Below are 19,173 nucleotides of genomic sequence, written 5' to 3'. Positions count from 1 at the left end.
TCAAGAAACTACGCTAAATGCATGAACAATAATAGAATCAAGAAAATCGAAGTATTTTTCATATACAAATAGTCTCACTTGTACACAAACAAGAAACTGGAATTCACCTTATGTATATGATAAATATGTGAAGTACACGGGCTTTGCACATTACTGATTTCGTGACACCTTCATGCATGCGAAAGATGGACACTGCAGCATCAGTTTATCCCATGTAAGCAGAAAAATTTGTGAACCCTACAGAAGTAAGTCTTCCACACGACATGCCAAAAGAACAAACTTAATTAATTGATTAATTAATTATGAATCATGATTTCACAACTATAAGTATGTTACCCAATAGGCCACTTGCAAGTTTTTAAAATGTTAATGTTGGTCTTTTGCTAGCTCACTCAATAAGTGACAAAGGATTAAATTAGCGATCCTATTTTCAAGACTTCATTCTGGACGCAGCAAGAGCAGAAAGTTATTTCTACGGTTTCTTTGGGCATGCTGAGGAAATAAAATTTCACCTGCTGCGATTCTATTGATGTTGTGCCCAGTATGAAGACGTTTAGGAATTTCTTTAATTTTTTGGATCACCTGTTTACTCAATTGTCGGTGCATGACAGATGTTACAACTATTTCACATGGAAAATCAACTGTTGGTCGGAAATGTATATTTGTACATACCTACATACATACATTTGCATGCGCAAATGTATCCTTTGGATTTTTAATTTGTAACAGTGTTTTGCAGTGTATTCTCGGAAAATGAATGATATTAATTTGGAGCTAAAACTATATATCATAGAGAAATAATAACCTTAAGTATCAGAGTCCATGTCTATTGCTGAAGTAAAACCATGAATCAATTATTACATAATCAGCAGAACAAATTTCGAGTACTGCAAAGACGTAGTTATAGCATACTCCACATTTTAAGGCAACCCAATGGAAGTCCGTTACTAACTTGTCTTATGACATTTATGTTCAATGCAACTAATTTTGTAATACATTGTTTTCCACTGCAGTTTCGATCAAATAAGGAGTTGCAGTGCAGGACCACAAAGCTTCCATTGGAAGCTACATTTGATGAAAACATGAAACTACGCTGTCACTCCATCGGTGTGCTGTTAAACCTCACAAATCCACGTGACCCACGTAAGCTGTAGTACTATCGATTGCATTAATATATGAGTCCATATTGTGCATGCATACAAGTGCCACAAAACATTCCCCATTAGAAAGCATTCCAGCTCAACTTACGTGGATGCTGGTAAAGTTTAAATTACAGCATTAAAGTTTCGTAATTAATACTTTGTGTGGACGCATCTACATATCTGCAATTCTGGTATGCACTGTAATTCTCATGCCAAACTACTGTACAGCACCGCTACAGAAGTGAAAAGAAAAAGACAGAGCCTACTAATGAAGTGGAGATCGGCTTCTGCAGTCTGTTTCAGCTAATCTAGTGGCGTAATTCTTTACAGCAACACAGGAATTTCAAAATCAACCAGGACTGCATTATTTACACACTTTTACCTAAAACCTGGTCGGCAACTAGACTCTGCCAAGTCCATGCCCATCGACAACATGTTGCAGTTACTAATAGGCCACTCTGATACTACTCTGAAGTCTGGCTACGTGCAAAAACCGGCTACACTGCAACCTGCGACAGGACCTGGCGGAAGTACTTTTTTCCCCTTCATGCTGTTATGCAACATGTAGGCCCACCATGCAGCAGTCAACAGCACATCGTCTGGATGTAGCATCCTGCGGACGAAACCGCTAATTGCCTTTCGTCTCAATGGGTAAGTGCTGAGCGTGATGTAGCACAGATATAACGTATTTCACTTCCCGAGACTAGAAATATCAGTTTCGTCCAATAACTTTTCTGCGAAATATTTGTTGGCAGACTATACAAACCAGGGTAGCCGAGAGCACTAATGAGCTCCTTCCTGGAGTCGGGTATGCGCGCCAGCCCCAGATCGAATCCGCCTGGGGGATTAACGACGAGGGCTGGTATGCTGGCCAGCCTAGAGGTGATTTTTAGGCGGTTTTCCACATCTCTCTAGGTGAATACCGGGCTGGTCCCCACGTTCCGCCTCTGTTACACGACTCACAGACATCAGAAGACGTTCGCACTATTTCATAGTTTACACTTGATGCAGACTGCTGGGGTACACTACTCAAGTCCCGGGGGCTTCAGGTTGGTGGCAGGAAGGGCATCCAGCTACCCTCTGCGACTAACACTGCCAAATCCGTAATAACAAGGCCGATCCCGCGTCAACGCGGGACAAGACCCAAAGAAAGAAAGAAAGGAAATTTGTTGGCAGACTGTCCGTCACTGAACGCCGAATGTTCTCACAGATCCATTTGGTGGTAAAGGACATCGCTTGCAGGTGCAGTGCTGCATTCCATCGATCTTCGTCGGAAGCGTCAGCTATCGATCATCGCCTTGGGAAGTACAAAATGCTGTACTGTTGTTGAGTGATGCTTCACAATAAATTTCTATGGTTTGCATTTCACACCCGATATCAACAAGGACAGAGTGAGGGATAGCACTTTTGTACGCGCCATTAGAGTAGATACCCTCATACAGACACTGAGTCACGGTTCTAGCATGACAGATGTATGCTAACGACGCAGCAGGTCCACGTAGCAGCGGTTGTGGCCGAAAGGTGTCGGCATCTTATAGATTATGATGTCCTGAGCAGTAACAACAACGTATTTTGGAAATGAATGTTTACCTTCTGTGAATATAATGACCCTTTATTATTTACTGCTGATTTAATATGTTTATTAGTGTGAATAAAGGAATGAATGCAAAGTAATATAATAAATGTGTATTGTTATGTGCATCAACTGAGTTTATGTTAGCGTGAGAACTTTATCTGTACAGTGTGTTTATCATAATCTCGAGGGGAATTTGTAATGTATAATTGTAAATTTGTAATGTATAGTTACTAGGAAATACGAAACATTTTATGACAATACAGTTTTTTAAAAAAGGATTTTTTATATTTGTGTGTTTTCTAATGCTGTTCATTTTGTAATTAGTCAGTAAAATTATTAAGTTGCGACTGTTTTATAGTGAGAGATGCAGGACCACGTGAGCCAAGTTTTCTGTCGGATTGACTATGATGTTACTTAGCCAATCAGACGACAGTCCATTCGCAAGTACTTTGCGGGCGAAAAAAATTGCTTTCAGCTCAGCCTTCATCACGTCTGGATCCGTGTACCGGAAGCTCTGATGGTATCAATAATTCTCCGGAATTATGAGTTAAGGATGACCATGGAGTGCCGCAACGTAGTCGCGAGCAATTGTTAAAGATGTATAAGCGAAATTCGGATTTCTGTGTGTGAAATGTGACTTTCGAAATAATAACTAAAATCTGCGTGGCGTATTGTGCAGGTCGGCAGTGACAATGGGAGGCCACGACGTTTGGATCAGGAATTTATACTTCAAACTTCGTACCTCTTTAGTGGACCATTAAAACAACATAAGGTGCACGTAATGCGGTGCACTACTCGGGCAATTCCGAGAAAATCGGAAGAGAAGTTTTATACGTCTGTTATGTAACTCATGTATATGAGCGAAGACACTGGCCGTAAGAAGTCAGTGTGGTCGAGTGGTTAGCGTTCGCGCTCTGCAAGACGGTCGTGGACGTGGCGACAGTTCAAGTCGTCATGCCATTCATTATCTGCAGTAGTCGAAGAACAGGGAGCCACCTCCATTTATGCAGTACAAGTGTAAATTCTGATATTCCAAAAATTTGCACCTGCACTATTCGTTCTTATTGCATTAGCTACGTCTCAGTGGTACACAACGTGAACTGTCAAATGGGGCCTGCCTGTGTGTATGCAGCTCGAAGCGTCGAGGTGCAAAGACGATCCGGGTACCTTACAAGGTTGCATACTGTGGCGGAATGCCTCAGATATTTATTAAAAAAATTGATTTTTTGATATTCTGATGAATAATTCGTCATGGGACGCTAAAAGTGCTAAAGTACATTTGTTTGTGTCACGAACATTAACGTTTGAAAGGAAAAGAAATTATTTGCAGAGAACTAAAAGATAATGACATCTAACCTTCTTTCCTTTATCTGTGTTGCTCAATGAAAAAGACCAGAGACATTCTATCATTTTACTCGCGCTCTTGTCTTCGATTCTTGTATGATGATAGGCGTCATTGTACGCTGGATCTAATTATATTTACTTTTTGTACAGCTCGCACCTCTCATTTTAGTGAATCAAAATTTTGTGTACATTTGTTGTTTTAGCGTGTGCTCCACAGAGGACCACCGTTCCTCTTGCAGCATAGGTCGGCCATTACGCCGGCAAAACAATTATTCTTATTAAATCATTTATTAAATGTAAATGTAAATGCAAGAGCGTTCTCCGTTTTTCTCATTCAATATTCTAAAACCAGTAAAATTAAATTAAAGCATCAATCATTAATATTTTCGTTGCATTGAGTTCAGTAAATCTTCGATTGGCCGCTTAACGGCAGATGAGAATCTCCTTTGTTTTTCCTTGGTAATGAAAAATAATCAAAGCAATTTATTATTTTCCGTGAAAACAGAAATATCTCATGTATTAACTGTTGTTTTAAAACCGACACATAACCAAAACAGTTGCCATCAGGCACCCTGAGAACTAATTTTTATTACAACATTCCGGGTATCCATACGCTGATTTTTATTAATAATAGCAACCACTCACGCAAACTTAACCGTAGAAGGCGGTGACTCGCGCGCTGTGTTTCAACAATTGTTACGTACGCACGGCGGAAAATCCAAAGTCCACGTCAATGCTTGCGGTGGTATTGAGTTTGCTTAACAGTCTCATGCTAGCCAAAATCAGAGCCCAATGCTAATGATGACTATTTGTCTTTAAATCAAGTACCACAACAGAAATAGGAAATTACAATCTTATGTAATATTATCATCGACCAAATGAAAATATTTTTTTTATATACCACCACAATGTATAAGGGATTTCGCAAATCACGACAGACATACATTTTCAGGACAACCCTATGCGTTTTTTCGTTTACTTGTCGATAGTTATAAATATGTTTGTTTTAATAATTCAGTTTAATTAAAAACAGTAAGTAGTTAAATAACAGGATAATCACTAAAACCCTCATGCGAAGTTTTTATAATTATATTACTTCTCAAATGCCCTATAAATTAAATAATATGACCAGTGATGAAAATAATATAGATGAACACTTACGTTCGGCCGGGAGTTGAACTGTCGCTACATACTTGGTAGTTTTACGAAGTTCTAGGCTAGCCACTTCACCACATGAACTCTAACGTCTAGCATCTACGCACAGATACATAAGCCACATAAAAGACGCGTAAAACTTCTCTTGCGATTTTCTCAGTGCTAGAGTAGTGCACCTTACTACTTCGACATTATGTCGTTTTAATGACGTACTAAAGGTGTCCAAAGTTTGAAGTAAATCTCTGACCCCAAATTCGTATGTTTTCGACACGCCACAGTGAGTAAATGTGGTGTAATGTGCTTTACTGTCATTTAATCCCTTACAGTAAATGTATCGGATATACTGAGAGAATATCTTACAGCGCATGCTCTATAGCAATGCAAGCACATTGCACATTTTGAGATCCACTTTTGGATTCACTGAGAACTTTACACTAATCGAATGTGATTTGAAAGTATTCAATCCAATTTAAAGCAACAAAAATGCCCATCCTTGAATCTACCAAGAGTGGAAAGAAGATGCTAACGGTGATGTCAACAAACGTCTACAAGTGTGCTTAATTTCTATTTCACAGATTTAGCACAGAGGAAATATATTCACTCCATAAACCATCTGACTCACATATGGATCCTACGTGATGAACAAAACTCATATTCGCATGGTTGAGGCTCATCAGAGTCAGTTACATAGTGAGGAAGCTTGATATTCACACAGCAGACATCTACTACGCTTACTATGACGTACTGAATCGAGACTGTGAGAAGCTTTAATGCATAATTTGATCCATTATAAATGTTTTAAAGTGTACAGAAAGTAGTGTGTGATGTTATAGTGGGTGAGAGATTCAGTAAAAATGGACCATAAGAAAACTAAGTACAAAGTCTTCTAAATTTCGCCACCAACTTTACGAAAAGATTGATAGCCAACTAAAAATCGCGTGTTTCTTATATATTCCAGTAAAGTCAACGAAATGAAACAGACTCACACATCGCAACATCACATAGAAAAGGCATAATACACAAAAAAAAACGCACCTAATAATGGGTATCATTATCCGCAACGCGTCGTGTGAAAAGTAAATAAAGAAAATCGTGACTCATAGCAGAAGAATTATTTATAAACAAAAGCTATAGTGTGAAAAGGTTTTCTTCAGATTTTGTTAAGGAATTTCTTGTAGTAATTTGCAACCCCTCAAATGAAACACAAAATGAGAACCTATATTGCGCTGGTCCACAGTGCGATTAGAACTGACAACTCTCTCCACCCTTGCGTCGGAAGACGTGCGGAACAGCTGAGTTAATGGAACCCTACCGGCAGCAGCTCTCTCTCATTGCGATATTGGTCGCTGAGACTAATAACGCGTCAGAGATAAGAACACTTGTTGCTTATGTGAAGTACGGCATTCCTGCAGTCCGAAACTGAAATTTTCGTTCTCTCTTTCTCATCTCACATGGGGATTATTCTAATGTGACAAAATTCATGGGACACCTGCTAATACATTGCCAGGCCACCTCTCGCCCTGCATAGTGCAGCAACTAGACGTAGCATCGTTGGATATCCACTTATGAAATACTCAGCCATGCTGCCTCTACAGCGAAACTGCGAAAGTGTTGCCAGTAGGGGATTTTGTGCACGAACTGACCTCCTGATTAAGCCCCGATTCGCTCGAATTGTCCACAGCATTCTTCAAGCCAACTGCAAACAGTTGTGACCCGGTGACATGGCGCATTGTCATCCATAAAAATTCCGTAGTTGTTTGGGAACATGAAGTCCACGAATGGTTGAAAATGGTCTCCAAGTAGCCGAACATAATGTTTTCCAGTTAATGATCGGTTAAGATGGAGCAGAGGACACCGTCCATTCAATGTAAACACCACGAGCTTGCACGGTGCCCTGTTGACATCTAAAGCAGGACTCATCTGATCAGGCCACTGTTTTCCAGTCGTCTAGGGTCCAACCAACTACGCCAGGAGCCCAAGAGAGACACTGCAGGTGATGTCCAGCTGATAACAGAGGCACTCGCATAGTTCGTCCTCTGACACGACCCATTAAAGCCAAATTTCTCCACACTACCCTACCAGATACGTTCGTCGTACGTTCCACATTGATTTCTTCAGTTATTTCACACAATGTTGCTTGTCTATTAGCACTTACAGCTCTACGAAAACACCATGGTTGCTTGGTTGGTTATTTTTGGGGAAAGAGACCAGAGAGCGAGGTCATCGGCCTCATCGGATTAGGGAAGGATGGGGAAGGAAGTCGGCCGTGCCCTTTCAAAGGAACCATCCCGGAATTTGCCTGGAGCGATTTAGGGAAATCACGGAAAACCTAAATCAGGATGGCCAGACGCGGGATTGAACCGTCGTCCTCCCGAATGCGAGTCCAGTGTCTAACCACTGCGCCACATCGCTCGGTCGCGCAAACACCATGCTCTCGGTCGTTAAACGAAGGCCGTCGGCCATTGCGTTGTCTGTGGTGAGAGGTAATGGTAGCAATCTGGTATTCTCGGTCGTTAAACGAAGGCCGTCGGCCATTGCGTTGTCTGTGGTGAGAGGTAATGGTAGCAATCTGGTATTCTCGGTCGTTAAACGAAGGCCGTCGGCCATTGCGTTGTCTGTGGTGAGAGGTAATGGTAGCAATCTGGTATTCTCGGTCGTTAAACGAAGGCCGTCGGCCATTGCGTTGTCTGTGGTGAGAGGTAATGGTAGCAATCTGGTATTCTCGGTCGTTAAACGAAGGCCGTCGGCCATTGCGTTGTCTGTGGTGAGAGGTAATGGTAGCAATCTGGTATTCTCGGTCGTTAAACGAAGGCCGTCGGCCATTGCGTTGTCTGTGGTGAGAGGTAATGGTAGCAATCTGGTATTCTCGGTCGTTAAACGAAGGCCGTCGGCCATTGCGTTGTCTGTGGTGAGAGGTAATGGTAGCAATCTGGTATTCTCGGCACACTCTTGACACAGTGGATCTCGAAATATTGAATTCCCTAACGATTTTCGAAATGGAATGTCCCATGCATCCAGGTCCAGCTACCATTCCCCGTCCAAAGTCTTAATTCCTGTCGTGCGGCCATAACTTAGTCGGAAACTTTTTCAAGTGAATCACCTGAGTACAAATGACGGCTCCACCAATGCACTGCCCTTTTACAGTTTGTATAAGCGATACTACCGTCATCTGTGTATGCGCACATCGCCATCCAATGATTTTCGTCACGTCAGTGTATGAAGCATAAGTCACAGCAGAAAGGGAATGCCAAGTGAATTTGCTAAATATCTTCAACAATGTTGCCAGTTCCCAGCTGTGCTGGGGGCAACGATGTAGCGAAATGCTTGTCGTACTTGCTCGTCTTATATGGACTCTAAAGCATCAGAATTTCTAAAATCATTGGGGGAAATGACAACAAAAGACTATTCGTGTTTGGGTGCAGTATGTATGAGTCTGGCGACATTCCATCTGACTTCCGGAAAAAATCATCCACACAATTCCAAAGACTGCAAGAGTTGACAAGTGTGAGAACTATCGCATAATCAGCTTAACAGCTCATACATCTAAGCTTCCGACAAGAACAATATACAGAAGAATGGAAAAGAAAATTGAGAAAGTGTTAGACGACGATCACTTTGGTATTAGGACAGGTAAAGGTACCAGAGAGGCAATTCTGACGTTGCGGTTGATAATGGAGGCAAGACTAAAGAAAAATCATGACACGTTCATAGGATTTGTCGACCTCGAAAAAGCGTTCGACAATGTAAAATGGTGCAAGATGTTCGAAATTCTTAAAAAAATAGGGTTAAGCTATAGGGAGAGACGGGTAATATACAATATGTACAAGAGCCAAGAGGGAATAATAAGAGTGGACGACGAAGACTGAAGTGCTCGGATTAAAAAGGGTGTAAGACAGGGATGTAGTCTTTCGCCCCTACTGTTCAATCTATACGTCGAAGAAGCAATGATGGAAATAAAAGAAAGGATCCGGAGTGTATTTAAAATTCAAGGGAAAAGGATATCAATGATACGAATCGCTGATGACATTGCTATCCTGAGTGAAAGTGAAGAAGAATCACATGATCTGCTGAATGGAATGAGTAATCTAATGAGTACAGGATATGGATTGCGGGTAAATCGAAGAAAGACGAAGGTAATGAGAAGTAGTAGAAATGAGAGCAGCGAGAAACTTAACATCAGGATTGATAGTCACGAAGTAATTGAAGTTAAGGAATTCTGCTACCTAGGCAGCAAAATAACCAATGACGGACGAGGCAAGGCGGACATCAAAAGCAGACCAGCACTGGCAAAAAGGGCAACTGGGCCAAGAGAAGTCTACTAGCATCAAACATAGGCCTCAATTTAAGGATTAAATTTCTGAGAAATGTACGTTTTGAGCACGGCATTGTACGATAGTGAAACGTGGACTATTGGAAAACCGGAACGGAAGAGAATCGAAGCATTTGAGATGTGCTGCTACAGAAGAATGTTAAAAATTAGGTGGACTGATAAGGTAAAAAACGAGGAGGTTCCGTGCAGAATCGGAAAAGAAAGTAACATGTCGGAAACATTGACAAGGAGAAGGAATAGAATGGTAGGACATCTGTTAAGACATTAAGGAATGACTTCCATTGTACTAGAGGGAGCTGTAGAGGATGAAAACTGTAGAGAACGACATAGACTGGAATACATCCAGCAAATAATTGCAAGTGTTACTCTGAGATGAAGAGGTTGGCACAGGAGAGGAATTCGTGGCGAGTCATATCAATTCAGTCAGAAGACTGATGACAAAAAAATGGACGGCGAGAGTGCATTTGGCTTTAATGCAGCATCATTTCCTGATACTTTCTAATGTCGCCTTTCCGGCTATCTATATTTAAGTCATTCAATTAGACATAATCCAGAACTAATTTTTGAAGCTTTCCATGGTGGAAGGGGGCTGTTAACAGTGGTGTTATATAATTTCAGCACCGGAAAAGCAAAACTGGTGTATTAATTTCAGCTCATGCAGCGTATAGCATGTGAAACATTGGGGTATATAATTACCATCACAATTTCAATTTACGCAGAATACAGCCGAATAAAACACATATCTGATGATTTGCAACGAAAACTTATTTCAGTGGAATGAAAAGTCATAGGAAAAAAACATTGGTCCACATATCGCAAAACTGTAAGGCATCAAACACTGAACCACTAAATTGACTGTCTCTGCGACCAGTCTTGTGCCAGATAGAAATAGAACTTCACGACTATTACGAGAATGCTGAAGCACGTTAGTGGGGCTGGAAGCAAGAAGAAACACAGTTAACTAATTATTTGATGCCATGCAGTAATAAATTCATTTGAGGATACGGAAATTATCTTCATTAACAGTGAAGTTAAACTGTGAATGTGTGCAATGTGCAAGTCTGCGCCTTCATATGTTTTTCACTTTGAGAGTTATACGTATCATGTTTACTAACTAGCCTGCTCATTGCCTTCGTAATTCAGTGGTCCTATGGATCTCTACCAAATAGCGACAAGAAACCTCAAGCGAGTGAACGAATAATAATAATAACAGTAATAATAACAGATTAATAATAAATAAAGTTTATTGCATTACAGAAAAATGCTGACAGTTAGACTTACAAATAAACAAAAACAATAGGATGTTCAGTTAGCGCAATGTAAAAGTTTCCTTAGCAGTTTGTTACTGAATTTCGTTCTGGCTATTACCAAAGAGAAAAAGGAAACCACTGAAGTACTAAACATCGGTATTCCAACGAGATGTGAACCAGCGATACCCTTGCCTTGGATCACGGGATGAGCATGGTGCCACGGTGCAAACACGACAATGGTTCGTTTAGTTCTTTGTCATTATTCTTGTGGTAGGTAATGCAGACAGTTACAACATGAAACAGAAAACCAGTTGAAAATTAAGCATTTAATCACCCCAGACTAAAAATATTTAATTTATGATCTTGGTCTTACATAAACGTGATGACAATTCAGGTTACTTCGTCACTATGAAAAAGAGAATATTACAAGAATGTGGTAGGATCACTCAGTACTAATTCCGAAATTGACTGAACGATCAAACGTTGTCTACAATACTGCGAAGTTTGAGATGGACTAGCAATACGAAAAACTGCATGGACAGTTCACAGTGACGTCACTGCTATCCACAGCCTGTTCCAGCCAGACGTCAGTGGATCTACACTAAAACATGCCGATCTAAGACACAGCTTCAAACAGATTGCAAATAATCGGAAAACACGAATGAATTGCACACTTACCCTGTTAGGCTTGCGTCGAAAATTTATTTTAACACAACTAAAATGTGTGCAAAACGACCTTGTCAAAATGTCATCAAGAATTGTTGACGTCAGCACAATCGTAGTTGAGGTAGACTAGGGGTACCCTGTGCATGAAACGACATTCTTGGAATCAAAACAGTTCACTTTACTAACTCAATGTGATATCTTAAGTGGGAATTATTCAGAATAGTTCATAGAGATGACAAGGAAAAGTCAAGTGAATTTAGAAGGATAAATTAGTCCCACACCTGCAAATCACTGTTATGACACAATGTTGCCAAAAGAGCCTGCAACGTAGCAAAGTCTTGACTATGGTAGTGGCAAGAAGAATGCGATTCTGTAGCAGGAATCCTGCATGATCGTAGCCAGACATCAAATCTAACGCGAGACGCTGTGCTCTCCAAATTTCAGAGATGTGCTGTGGTCATCTGTCTGAATAACAACCCAGCGCATGTTATTCTCAATTCTGTGACTCTGATCATGCTTAGTTAGGGACAATGTTTGTGTGTACTGACAACAGTACACACCATTAAATAACAGCAGGAAGACTGACAAGTGCTTTCACGGAAGGCTTCCTCACAATGAAATTTACCTTTGATGTCACTGTATTTTTCCTATAAATTTTTAATGTGTGTGTGTGTGTGTGTGTGTGTGTGTGTGTGTGTGTGTGTGTGTGTGTGTGTGTGTGTGTGTGTTGTATCTTGTACTATTTATACATGATATGTAATTTCAGTTGCGAATATGGACAACAATCAGCTGTATAATGGAATGATGACACTGAAAATTTGTGCTGGACCAGAACTCGAACCCCAATTTCCCGCTTTTTGCGAATGGTAACCTCACCATTAAGCTATCTGAGGAAGACTCGTGGCCAGACCCAAGCTTCCATGTGCCATCAACCATGTGTCTGCAACCTGCACTCGTACATGCATTATGTGTGTTCCCATACAGGGAAGACATTTAAACTGAAAGTCGCTTGCCTGACGTTGGCAGATAAATATGATATTTTAGTGCATGTGTTGTTCTGAAGCATGATGTAACGTTCCTTCAGCTACACATTCTTGATTGAAGGAACAGCCAGTGCAACAACTACAGCCATTATGTGTGCAGGAACAACACATTGTACTTCTGAACACCAGACGCAGTATTGTATTTATTCGGCAACACTGGACAACTGACATTCAATTAAAATGTTTCCCCTGTACAGAAATATACATAATTAATATACAAGCGCAGATTGTACACACACGATTGACAACATACTGAAGTTTTGGTCTGGCTATGAGTCATGCTCAGATAGCCTAATGGTAAGGCGTCTGCTCACAATCTAAATCCACACAATTACTCTGCCACTGACACTCAAGTGCCTGGCAGAGGGCCATCAAACCACCTTCAAGCTATTTCTCTACAATTCCACTCTCGAACAGAACTTGCAAGAAACGAGCACTTAAATCTTTCTCTGCAAACTCTGATTTCTCTTATTTTATCTTGATGATCAGTTATCTCTTTGTACATGGGGGCCAACAGAATATTTTCGGAGGAGAAAGTTGGTGTTTGAAATCTCACGAAAATATTCTGCAGCAAAGAAGAACGCCTTTATTTTCATTATTACGACCAAAATTAACGTACCATGTCTGTGGTGTTCTCTCCCCCATTTCGCGATAGTAAAAAACGGGCTGCTCTTCTTTGAACCTTTTCAATGTCCTCCATCAGTCCCCTCTAATGTGGATCCCACACCGAATAGCAATAATGCAGAAGAGGATGGACAAGCGTAGTGTAAGAAGTCTCTTTAGTCGACCTGATGCACATTATAAGTGTTCTGCCAATAGATAGCAGTGTCTGGTTTGCTTTACCCACAACATTATCTATGTAATCGTTACAATGTAAGTTATTTGTAGTTGTAGCCCCTAAGTATTTAGTTGAATTTACATCTTTTAGATTTGTGCGACTTTTTGTGTAACTGAAATTTAGCTGACTTCATAAACGGTGGTAAATGACTTCACCACCTGCAGACCACTTGCAGACCATCTAAGAGGACTGCTCAGATTGTCTCCTACGTAATTATGTAGATCACGAACAGTTGGGGACCTACAACACTTCCTTTTACTCCATGACTTTCTATCAATTACTACGAACTGTGACCTTTCTGACAGGAAATCACGAATCCTGCCTCACAACTGAGGCAGTTCTCGATATGGAGACAACTTGATTAGAAGACAAATGTAAGGAACGGTGTCGAAAACCTCCTGCAAATGTAAAAATATGGAATCAATTTGACATTCCCTACTGATACCACCCAGTACTTCGAGAATAAAGAGCTAGCTGTGTTTCACAAGACCGTGTCTTCTGAATCCGTGCTGACTGACAGTAAATCATTTTATCTGAGGTAATTCGTAATGTTTGAACATGTTATATGTTCCAAAACCCTACTGCAAACTGATGTTAGTGGTATGGGCCTGTAATTCAGCGGATTATTCCTATTTTCTTTCTTGGTATTGGTGACACTTGTGCAACTTTACAGTCTTTAGGTACGGATCTTTTGAAGAGCAGGCGATTGTACATGATTGCTACATACGCAGCTATTGTATCAACATACCCTGAAAAGTATCTGACTGGTATACAATTAGGACCAGAGGTCTTGCCTTCATTAAGAGAGTTAAGCTGCTTCACTGCACAGTGAGTATCTGCTTCTAACTTACACATGTTGGCAGTTGTTCTATGTTCGGATCCTGGAATATGTACTTCATCTTATTTGGTGAAGGAACTTTGGAAAACCATGTTAGTAACTCTGCTTTAGTGGCATTACCATCAGTGACATCACTATTGTTATCACGTAGTGAATGTGTTGATTGCATCTTGTCACTGGTGTACTTCACCTATGACCAGAATCTCTTTGCATTTTCTGACAGATTTCGAGGCAGATTTTCCTTGTGGAAACTATTAAAGGCATCTCAGATTGTAGTTTGTGCTAAATATATCCAGTGTTGCAACTCCTGTTATAATGACGTGTGTGAAATACGACTGTCGAAATTATGCTAAGTGCTTGTATAATACCAGAATCTAGAACTTCGAAGTAGTTTCTCATACACTCCTGGAAATTGAAATAAGAACACCATGAGTTCATTGTCCCAGGAAGGGGAATCTTTATTGACACATTCCTGGGGTCAGATACATCACATGATCACACTGACAGAACCACAGGCTCATAGACACAGGCAACAGAGCATGCACAATGTCGGCACTAGTACAGTGTATATCCATCTTTCGCAGCAATGCAGGCTGCTATTCTCCCATGGAGACGATCGTAGAGATGCTGGATGTAGTCCTGTGGAACGGCTTGCCATGCCATTTCCACCTGGCGCCTCAGTTGGACCAGCGTTCGTGCTGGACGTGCAGACCGCGTGAGACGACGCTTCATCCGGTCCCAAACATGCTCAATGGGGGACAGATCCGGAGATCTTGCTGGCCAGGGTAGTTGACTTACACCTTCTAGAGCACGTTGGGTGGCACGGGATACATGCGGACGTGCATTGTCCTGTTGGAACAGCAAGTTCCCTTGCCGGTCTAGGAATGGTAGAACGATGGGTTCGATGACGGTTTGGATGTACCGTGCACTATTCAGTGTCCCCTCGACGATCACCAGTGGTGTACGGCCAGTGTAGGAGATCGCTCCCCACACCATGATGCCGGGTGTTGGCCCTGTGTGCCTCGGTCGTATGCAGTCCTGATTGTGGCGCTCACCTGCACGGCGCCAAACACGCATACGACCATCATTGGCACCAAGGCAGAAGCGACTCTCATCGCTGAAGACGACACGTCTCCATTCGTCCCTCCATTCACGCCTGTCGCGACACCACTGGAGGCGGGCTGCACGATGTTGGGGCGTGAGTGGAAGACGGCCTAACGGTGTGCGGGACCGTAGCCCAGCTTCATGGAGACGGTTGCGAATGGTCCTCGCCGATACCCCAGGAGCAACAGTGTCCCTAATTTGCTGGGAAGTGGCGGTGCGGTCCCCTACGGCACTGCGTAGGATCCTACGGTCTTGGCGTGCATCCGTGCGTCGCTGCGGTCCGGTCCCAGGTCGACGGGCACGTGCACCTTCCGCCGACCACTGGCGACAACATCGATGTACTGTGGAGACCTCACGCCCCACGTGTTGAGCAATTCGGCGGTACGTCCACCCGGCCTCCCGCATGCCCACTATACGCCCTCGCTCAAAGTCCGTCAATTGCATATACGGTTCACGTCCACGCTGTCGCGGCATGCTACTAGTGTTAAAGACTGCGATGGAGCTCCGTATGCCACGGAAACTGGCTGACACTGACGGCGGCGGTGCACAAATGCTGCGCAGCTAGCGCCATTCGACGGCCAACACCGCGGTTCCTGGTGTGTCCGCTGTGCCATGCGTGTGATCATTGCTTGTACAGCCCTCTCGCAGTGTCCGGAGCAAGTATGGTGGGTCTGACACACTGGTGTCAATGTGTTCTTTTTTCCATTTCCAGGAGTGTATAAACGTAGTCTCTCTTGTACACAAACAAAAAACTGGAATTCAACTTATATTTGTGATAAAGGAGCGAAGTACACAGATTTTGCACACTATTGATTTAGTGACACCTCCATGCATGCCAAAGATGAAAATTGCAGAGTTAATTCATTCGAGCCAAAGCAGCGAAATTTGTGAACAATACACAATAACATCTACATCTACATACATACTCCGCAATCCACCATACGGTGCGCGGCGGCGGGTACCTCGTACCACAACTAGCATCAAACATGCTTAACAACACAATTATTTTATTATCGATTTATTAATCATTTTACAATTGTAGGCATCTGTACCCAATACTTGTAAATGTTTTTGTTGGGCTTTTACTGGCTTACTCAGTATGTGACAGAGTAAAAATTACCGCTCCTGTTACCAGCCACAACAAGTGTGCAATTTGATTTATGTAGAATTTTAGGTCATGCTGAGAAATAAAAAGCCGCCAGCTGCCACTGCACTATGATACCCTTTGGGAATTTCTTTCATAAATGAGATTACCTGTTTATTGAATTATGTATGGAAGACAGATATTTCAACTACTTCACAAAGAATATGAAGTGTTGAGCAGAGATGTGAAAACATACTGAAATCGTTTATACATTCTGGTGCGAATTTCCGTATTTCAAATCTGAGTTAGCGCTAGCCGTGACTAATATGAAAGGGTAATTGTTGATCACTGAGACACACACACACACACACACACACACACACACACACACACACACACACACACACATTTACCTCAACGTCTGGATTCTTAATTTGTTACAGTGGTTTGTTTCTAAGTGTGGTCTCAGTAAATCAACACTAATTTGTACCTAAAGCCATATACCACAGAAAATAGAAAAACTTCAATACCAGAGTCCACGAGGTGTGTTCAAAAAGTAAGGTGACTTTATATTTTCATGAAAAAATATTTATTTATTAATCAACATTCATGTTGTCCCTTTTAAAGTAATCCCCCTCTGATACAATACACTGGTACCAATGCTTCTCCCAATCCAAGCACTTCTCATAAACACCTTTTTGGTATGGTCTTGAATACTTCCAGCAATGCAGTTTTCATTTCCTCAATCGTTGAAAATCTTCGTCCTTTCATGGGTCTCTTCAGTTTTGGGAATAGAAAAAGTCGCAGAGGGCCAAATTTGGTGAATATGGTGGCTGGGGCATGATTGTCGAGTTGTTTTGGCCAAAAAATCTCTCACAAGCAATAATGGATGAGCAGGTGCAACGTCGTGACGCAAAAGCCATGAATTGTTTTTTCACAATTCCGGTCGTTTTTGCGTATTGCTTCTCGAAAATGGCGCATAACGGCAAGTAATACTCCTTCTTGACCGTGTGACCTTGAGGCAAAAATTCATGATGCAGTACTCCACGGTAATTGAAAAACGCAGTGAGAAAAACTTTGACAATTGTTCGAACTTGACGTGCTTTTTTTCGGTCCTGGCTCTCTGGGACGCTTCCATTGGGACGACTGGGCTTTGGTTTCGACGTTATAAGCGTAAACCTATGTTTCGTCACCAGTTATGACCCTTTTGAGCAAATCAGGGTCATCATTGACGTCATTCAAGAGCTCCTGAGCGATGCTCATGCGACGGTTCTTCTGATCAAAATTTAGACTTTTTGGAACAAACTTCGCCGACACACGTCTCATGCCAAAAACATCCGAAAAATTGCATGACACGAACCGACCGATATGCCACAATCCTCAGCAACTTCTCTTATGGTAATTCGAAGATTTCTCAAAACTATTTTCTACACAGCTTCGACTTTATCATCTGTTTTTGATGTGCTTGGGCGTCCAGAGCGAGGTTCGTCAATGGCATCTTCTCGACCATCTTGGAAGAGCTTGTACCACTTGTAAACTTTTTTTTTTTACTTAGAGAAGACTCATCGTATGCCTCTGACAAGATTTCAACTGTTTTAGAGCACTTGATTCCATTTTCACGCAAGATTTGAAGCAAAATTCTTTGCTCCACTTCTTATAATAATCTAAAATCGCTGAGCACACTAAAACATGTCTAACCTCTCTACCTGTCACATACAAACGAAGTATACTTGACACTTTAATCTGTGAACATATGCTCAGGATGTGTGTGCCAACATAACAAAAAGAAAAAAAAAGGATCAGTAATCGAATGTACATTGCTCGTGCTATTTGAAAAGTCACCTCACTTTTTAAACAGCCCTCGTACATCTCATACTGAAGTAAAATCATTAATCAGTTACTACAAAATTAGTGGCACAAATTTCGAGTACTACAAAGACACAGTTATACCATACTGCACATTTTAATGGAACACAGAGGCAATCAGCTACAAACCTTATGTATACCACATCTACCTCTGTAAGACACTGTTTTGCACTATAGCTTCGACCAAGTAACCAGCAGCAGTGTAAAATCTCAAAGCTTCCATTGGAAGCCACATTTGATGAAAACATGAGATTCCACTGTCACTCCAACATACTATTGAGATAGCTCAAAAATTGCCATGATTGAAGTAGTCTGAGTGTTATAACATACATCATTCCACTGATATAGCAGCTGCCATATTATGTATGCCACATTATTTTCTCCATTAGATGGAATTGTAGCCTAATACTCATGAGGAGCAGTGTCAAGTTTCAATTACAATATAGAAACTCTAAAGTTGGGTAATTAATATTTTGTATGCACACATGTAGATATGAGCAACTCTGATATGAATTGACATACAGCGAATATATAACACATTAATTACATAAATTTAATTTTCATGTATGATGATTATAACTATCATTATTACCCTTCCTGATCCTATAGGACGAACAGAAATATGACTCACACTAGATGTGAGATTTCACTTGCATTTTTAAGGCGTTTCTGCTGTTCAGCTTCTTCCTTCAACATTTATTTGTCAGTGTATTTACAGGTCATGCCGACATATCCTGTGTGTAAAACTGAGTTCCTTTTCAGTCTGTGGCTTGTTGTCAATCTAAATGAAAATAAATCTCAAGTACATGGGCGTTTCCAGGTGTAAATTAGTATGTGTTTTCTCAGGTTACTGTTATATGAGAATATCTTTTGACAGTTGCTGCAAATATATGGGCTTTCCCCAGTGTGCAGTCGTGAGTGTTCCTTCAGGTTGCTG

General features: G+C 41.3%; 1 protein-coding gene across 10 annotated transcripts in view; it reads right to left on the bottom strand.

Moving 5' to 3' along the window:
- Positions 1-19,173, bottom strand: part of LOC126210633 (zinc finger protein 239-like) — a 468,318-nt gene that overhangs the window by 217,304 nt on the left and 231,841 nt on the right. The gene's annotated exons all lie outside the window — the stretch shown is intronic.

Source organism: Schistocerca nitens, chromosome 10, assembly GCF_023898315.1.
Source record: "Schistocerca nitens isolate TAMUIC-IGC-003100 chromosome 10, iqSchNite1.1, whole genome shotgun sequence".
Lineage (NCBI taxonomy): Eukaryota > Metazoa > Arthropoda > Insecta > Orthoptera > Acrididae > Schistocerca > Schistocerca nitens.
The sequence above is the reverse complement of the archived record's forward strand: the minus strand, read 5'-3'. Positions and strand labels throughout refer to the sequence as shown.